Source organism: Podarcis tiliguerta (genome assembly GCF_965153285.1).
Source record: "Podarcis tiliguerta genome assembly, chromosome: 9".
In the NCBI taxonomy this organism is placed as follows: domain Eukaryota; kingdom Metazoa; phylum Chordata; class Lepidosauria; order Squamata; family Lacertidae; genus Podarcis; species Podarcis tiliguerta.
In genome coordinates, this window is record NC_139542.1 from 57709760 (window position 1) to 57717345 (window position 7586).

At 42.0% G+C, this 7586-nt stretch overlaps 1 long non-coding RNA gene across 1 annotated transcript; it reads left to right on the plus strand.

Annotated features, from left to right (window-relative positions):
* The first annotated feature begins 3638 nt into the window (after window positions 1–3638).
* LOC310685101 lies at window positions 3639–6941 on the plus strand. Its single transcript, XR_014515070.1, has 3 exons — window positions 3639–3765; window positions 5612–5708; window positions 6863–6941. It is a non-coding gene; the product is annotated as an uncharacterized lncRNA (long non-coding RNA).
* The last annotated feature ends 645 nt before the right edge of the window (window positions 6942–7586 follow it).

The following is a 7586-nucleotide window of genomic DNA, read 5'->3' on the forward strand; positions in this document are numbered from 1 at the left end:
AGCCAACAACGTCTCACTTTTGCGTGAGCAGAGCAGGGATGGAGAAGCTTTTTCAGCTGAGGGCAGCATTGCCTACTGGACAACTTTCCAGAGGCCACAGGCCAGAGGTGGACTCTTTCATCCATCCAGGTGAAACAAGAGCATTATGAGAGTTCAAAGACATGTTCCTGTCAAGCAAAAACACTCAAGGAACTCTCCTTGAACAAAGAAGGCAACTGGGGCAAGTCCCAGGGGGCAGGTAGAGAGGCCTAGAGGGCTGAGATCCATCCTTCTCCCCAATCTAGCCCAACTATGATTCCAGATGCCTCTTCAGGGATGTGACAGCCACATCTGGCTCTTCTATGAGTGCTATTCACCTCCTGTCTGAAATCAGCTGCTAAGGGGTGCCATTTCTAATTTGGGGTGTTAAGGAGTGGGTGAGATTAGAAGCAAGATTCAATGGATTGTTCTCGGGTGCATTTAGGATTAAACTGCAAATGGTTTCAGAACCTTCATTGTTGTCACTTTCTTATATCTCATAATACTGCAGCAAAAATATCAACAGAGGTCAAACAGTCCGAGAGAGAGAGAGAGAGAGAGAGAATTTATGCACCTGATTTGAATACCTACAACACAGGGCACCTTTTATTGTTTATAACAACACTTACTCGAATTATTAAAGTGGTACCTTGGGTTACAAACACTTCGGGTTACAGACTCTGCTAACCTCGGGTGAAGAACTTTACCTCAGGATGAGAGTAGAAATCGCGTGGCGGCAGTGCAGCAGCAGCGGGAGGCCCCATTAGCTAAAGTTGTACCTCAGGTTAAGAACAGTTTCAGGTTAAGAACGGACCTCCGGAACAAATTAAGTTCATAACCAGAGCTACCACTGTATTTTAAAAGAAACAAACCAGTAACATGGCCTGTGGTGATCTTCTAGAATCATGCCAATGTGTAATCTGATAGAATATAGAAGTCATTGCTCCTCCTGTGCCCCTTAAATGGTACCCTTGCCAGTCCACAGTAATTTCCACTTGAAAAGTGTACTATTTTTGTTACTCGTGTAGGGTATGCCCAATCCTGCTTGGCAATCTCGATGCTCAACATGGCAAAGTATTCAGCACTCCAACTTGTTGCGGGTAAGTGATAGAGATGGAATCTCTGCCTTCCATGTATGTAAGTCAAATGAGGCTGAACTGAGATTCTTCAAATGCTGATAAAAAATATATCTCGTCTCTGCTGCACACTGACCTGACTGCTGTGCTATTTGTTTCTTCAACAACACCTGAAAATAGGGGCAGAACAGTAGGTGGGGAAACCCCCAGCACTTGGTGGGGAAGGTTCACAACATGTCATGGGGAAGCAAGAACTCGACTGATTTGCAGCTACCATTTGTGGCATCAGTTTCATGCCTCTTCCAACATTTAGTTGCTGGGTGGCCAAGGCAATTAGCAAGCTGTTCTGCATGGTTTCCTCGGTGGTAAAATGGGAGCAATAATAACCACCTACCTGAGAGGATGGAAATGAAGACTGTGATGTCTTTGGCACAGTCAAAGTGCAGTATAAATGATTAATCGCAGCACAGAGGCTGGAGAGACCTAGCAATCTAGTTTACCCTATGAAATTGGGACAGAAAACCATGTGGTTGAACAGCAGGACATTTGCAAATCACCCCACTTACCAGAGGTGACAGAGGTCCTTTGCTGGTGGAATTCTGACTCCCTCTTTCAACTTGCATTGACCTTTTAGATTTAACAAATTGGAAACTGCACCGCTCCCCCGCCCCACTAAACCTCAAATCTGGAAACCATAGAAACCAAAGCAGAAGTACAGCTGAGAAGTTCGTCATTTGACTCGCTTGCCGATCTCCATGGAAACGTTTTGGTTGCCTGTTTTAAAATAGGGAAACTGAAAGACTTTCAAAGCAAACACATGACCGTTGCTTGAGAGGCCTATGATGTCACCAGAAAAGCTGTAAGCAGAAGTAAATAATGCAAGGTATTCCTGGAATGCAAAATGCCTCTCACAGCTAAGAGCTATTCATAACTAAGTTTTAAATCAGTAATTATAACAATAACCTTTTTTTGTGTTATGCAAGTTTTCAAAGAAAGGTCTGGAGGAAAGACGAAACGCCACTTTTAGACTCGGCCTACTAATTGCGTGCCATGTATTTGTGGAGGCATTTTTTAAAAAAAAATAGAAATAATACCACATTTATATTTTCTTGGTGAGTATTATATCTTTGGCACCAGATGATGGAACTGCCTATAATACTAAATAGTGGACACTTAAAATAGCAGTCCTCATGAGATTTTTTTCTCCTTCATCGTAATGTTAAACAGGCTTCACATTCTGTGTTTCTACCAATATGGCGGCAGAATGGTGGGGAAATGCATGATGACAACATGACGTAAGTAAAACTGTGGGTGCTCCCTAGGGAGCGACGAACTTAATTTGTAAATGGGTTGTGAAGAGATCAGAGCCAGATTTAGGTTTGATGAGGCCCTAAGCTACTGAAGGTAATGGGGCCCTTTATACATCCAGCTGTCCTTTGCCAACAACAAATTGTCGCTGTTTTTATGTGTTGAATATATGCTATCTGGTAATTTATGGACCTAATAGGTATCTAAAGCCATTTGCACATAACATTTGCAACCAGTCCATGCAGAATGTAGGCAACCTATATATAGAAATGAGCAAACCAGTGATATTTTAGGGAGCAGGCTAGCAGGCGGGACCCATTACTTACATCACAGGAGCCTACACAACACAAAACACTGTTGCTGTATGTAGGTTTTATTTTCTTTGTTTTTTAACTCATATTTTGGAAATGTACATCCAGGTTTATTTTCCTTTACATTTTTTGGGGCCCCCCAAGAGAGTGGGGCCCTAAGCCATAGCTTGTTTAGCTTATACGTAAATCCAGAAGTGAAATCCAGAAGTGAGAGCTGGACCATAAAGAAGGCTGATCGCCGAAGAATTGACGCTTTTGAATTATGGTGCTGGAGGAGACTCTTGAGAGTCCCATGGACTGCAAGAAGATCAGACGCATCCATTCTTAAGGAAATCAGCCCTGAGTGCTCACTGGAAGGACAGATCGTGAAGCTGAGGCTCCAATACTTTGGCCACCTCATGAGAAGAGAAGACTCCCTGGAAAAGACCCTGATGGAGGGCAGAAGGAGAAAGGGACAGCAGAGGACGAGATGGTTAGACAGTGTTCTCGAAGCTACAAACATGAATCTGACCAAACTGCGGGTGGCAGTGGAAGACAGGAGTGCCTGGCGTGCTCTGGTCCATGGAGTCACGAAGAGTCAGACACGACTGAACGACTAAACAACAACAACAAATCCAGCACAGGAAGAGATCACAAGCCAGTCATTGGCAGCAGGTGCCCATCCCCCCAATTTATCAGATTTACCCCCTAGATTTCCAAGAGAAACCCCATGGAAGGTTCTGATGTTACCTTTTCCCCACTGTCTAGTCTTCCTACCAGTGCTGCTGCTGCTCTTATGGGGACAAATGGGTTTTGTCAAGTGAATTTCATTGACTGGCATTCATTTCTGTTCTTTCTTTCGTTCCAGCGAGAGGGGAGGGCTCTAGTAATGTGCATTCTAATCAGGGACACACTTCACTGGGCATTTCCATAGCAACTGAAAACACTTCAACTCTTTTATTACATGTACTTTTCTCGCAGAGTCACTTAGCCAGATCCTTTCGCAGCCAAGCTAACCATAAACAAATATTTAGCATCATAAAGGAGATGATATTCATGGAAAGATGAAAACCGTGGGTTTTTTATGTATCCGTTGTCGATGATGGAATTTTCTCTCTCAATTCTAGAAGCTTTGTTTAAGGTTATGTCGTACAGTTAATATGGTTTTAGTTTAGTATCTTGAGCAATTATTTCAGAACTTCTTTCACTGTAATTCTGCCTGTTTGTCCACCTATTCCTGGGGTCCCCAATATGGCACCTGGACATTCCATGATGCCCTCAGAAACTCCCTTAGGTGCCTGCCAGTGACTTTTGTCCCTCCCAATTTTATTTTTGTCTTTTAAAAAAAGAGAGATTGTGGTTTTTGCCTGTTTGATGGGACATTGCCTGGTTTTTTGGGGGTGGTCTCTGGGTTTTTGGTTTTGTTTTAGGGGCTTTTTGCCTGTTTATTTTGGGGTGGGGTGGGGAGATTCTGATCATTACCAGTTTTTCTTCTTTGAAATTGTGTTTTGTGGTGTTCCCAACAATTTCTTAAATTTCTAAATACGTTCCTGGGCCCAAAAAGTTGAAGACTTCCAATCTCATCTCCTTATCTTAAACCACCAGGCTCAATTTGACAACACTGCTGGCATCCAAAATCCAGAGCAAAAATTCTTAAAATGTTTCTGCACTCAGAGGTACGATTTGTATAAAAATGCTGTCATAAAAGCATAAACATACTTTAAAACTAAAGAAATGAGGGTTGTTGTACAGCCTGAATTCCCCAGACATGTCCATGATTTAATTGGCAAAAATAGCGTCCTGCAAAATGTTCAGGATTTTGAGGTTGACAACAGCTTTGATTTTCCGGAATTTTACTTCTAGAAATATGGCAGCCCTAATAAAATATTAGCCATTGGATGTTGGATAAAGAAAGTCTGGCAAGTGGCTAACTGATCAGGTTAAGGGTTGGGAAACAATTAAGATCCATATCTGAGGAAGCATAGCTGCTTTCCGTTCTTTAGTTTTGGGGGAATTAGATATAAGATTAAGATCAACTGCTTCTCTGTTATAGGATATAGGTGTTGGCCTTGAAGGATATTACTAATGTTTATTACATTTTTGCATGTTTATTTGAACTCATCTGGACTTTATATAAAACAGGAATATGTTTAGGTTATTTTTATATTTTCATACAATGAATCACACATTTATATATTGATCAAATTTATTTTTTAAAAAAACCAGCAGAAGTATTAACACCATCGAAATAATTTTTAACATGACATCCTCTTCTTGTGTTGGATAAACCACCACCATTTATGGTTTTGAATGGGTGAGGCGTCTGCTGTTCCCAGTGCCTTTTTGTCCAACTCATCTTTTTCTCTTGGCTTTTTAAGAGAGCCTGTGATTGTTCATTAATGAGATACTTTAGTCCATTCAAGCAGACGAGCTCCCAGGCCTCTCCTTGCCTCTGACATTAGTCATCCATTCAACAATCCTTTCTTTCCCAGTCAAATAGCACTGATTGTAAGTGCAGAATCTTTTTAAAAGGGAAAGGTGAGCTTCCTTCACTTCACTGAGGTTTGTCCTTCGAGAGATTGCAGAAAACTCTTTGCCACTTCTAAATGCCAAAAAAAGGCTATTGTGTGCCAGACTCGCACACAATTCATTTCAATCCATTCAGAATTCCTTGAGAGCATAAATTTGCTAAAGTTGCTCATTGATAACTTTCTTCAGACTATTTCCCCCCCACCTATCCATTCATCCTTTGTTCCACTGCTTTTCCTACCCAGCTGAAAATGACCAGATCATTACTCATTCTTCTCTTTCCCGTTGGCATGTGATTCTGTCTCAGGGAGGAAAATATCTTCTTTTATTGCTTTGGAGTAGGATCTGCAGTATCCCACCCACAAATGGAGGCTCTGCTTTTCTTCCCAGATTCATAAACCTGAAGTGTGAGGTTTCAAGCAGAGCACAAATTGAGAAGAACTTGTTGATGCAAGTGATGAGCTCTGGAAAGAGGCAGCTGATGAAGGTGAGATCCAGCAGGGTAGCAAGTGGGGAAGAAGGAAAACCCACACAATACCAATATTCTGGTACCATACAAGCGCAGATCCAGCTATTTGCACTCGGTCATAACAGCTTTTAGGAGCGACAACAAGAGCAAATATTGGAAATCATCATCACCTGGGCTGAGTCAAACCATTTGCCCATCTCTGTCAGTATTGTCTACACACCAGGCATGGCCAAACGTAGCCCTCCAGCTGTTTTGGGACTACAACTCCCATCAACCCTAGCTAACAGGCCCAGTAGTCAGGAATTGTAGTCCCAAAACAGCTGGATGGCCATGTCTGGTCTACACTGTCTGATAGTGGCTCTCCAGGATTCCAGGCAGGATTTTTCTTCCAGCCCTACCTGGAGATACCACAAATTGAATCTGGGTCCTTCTTCACACAATGTAGATGGTCTACCATTGAGCCACAGCCCTTCCCCAGTCGCTCTTCTCTGAGCTTTGCCAGTTTGTCTTCCGTGAAATGGGCACTTTATTGTGTTGTGTGGAGGTCAAACATGTGGTTACACATTTGGGACTCAGACCCAGGCTTTGCCTTGGACTCAGCTTCTTGTGCTTTGTGACTTGCCGTAATCCTCTTGGCAGCCATTTTGTGACTAACCACACTCTTCACAGTGGCCATTTTGTGATGGTGCCCTTGATACTTCCGTAGATTTCTAAATGTGCTGGTGACCCCATTTTGGACATTCTCCCCTAGTGGTTTCATGTAGATGGTGATGTTTTCCTTGCCTCAGTTCTCCAGTGCTGAGAATTCCAGTGTGTATTGTGTTTTTCCCACCCCTGTTGTCACTAGAGCCTCGTTTACACAATGTTAAGTGTGTGTATAACATTTCAAAGGAAGGGAACAAAAAGGGAACTTAACTTGGAATTTTAAACTAAACCTGGCCCTTGCAATTGCCAGACCAGGGCAAATGTGGAGCAGCTTTAAGGATTCCCTCCACAAAGACAATAAGTCTAGAAGATAATGTAGGGGGTACTTAGATTGGTAGGGTTACAATAAGTTGCATTGCCCCTGAAAACTGATTGATAAACCTACAATGTGCTGTATTATCTATAGCCATTCATTTCAACAAGCACCTGGTGAGATCCTTCTTCTGCATATATTCTTCTGCATATAGGTTATCCCTCCGGTTTTCCTTTGAAGATTGTAATGCAGCATTTTTAATTAAAGAAAACTGTCCTTGATTGATCAAACAAGCATGGTGTTTTATTTACAGCCATGATCCCATTTCCAACAATTGTCAGCATCTTCACATTTTTTTCCTCTTGCTATTTGTCATCACTAAATCCATTCACCTTTGATTTTTCAAACTATTCTTCAATTTCTTTTCATTCTGCATGGAGGGATTTACCAAGTACAAAGGAAAGAGCTTTCTAAATTGCCTTTTTATGGTATAAGAAATCAATGTGCTTTTGTAAATATACTTTTCTTCATGTCCTCAACATCCAGTATACTAAATCTCTGTAGCCAAAATGCTTTAACCAGTGAGACATAAAACTTTTGCAGAATGTGCATCAAACTAGAAGGCAATTTTCTTGCCTAATATAGGGACTCCAATTCCCATCAGCTCCAGCCAGCATGGCCAGTGGTCAGAGTTGATACGAACTATAGTCCAAAATATCCGGAGGGCACCAGATTAGGGGAAGCTGATTAGTCCAACCCTCTGCTCAGTACAGGATCTGCAATACAGGGCAAAACTATGTCTTCTCTATCAGATGTCAATTCAGCCTAAAGACTGCCACTTATGAAGGCATTTTGCTCCACTGCTGCCCTTACTGTTACAAAGTTCATAGAATCAGAATCATAGAGTTGGAAGGGCCCAAAAATGTCATCTATTCCAA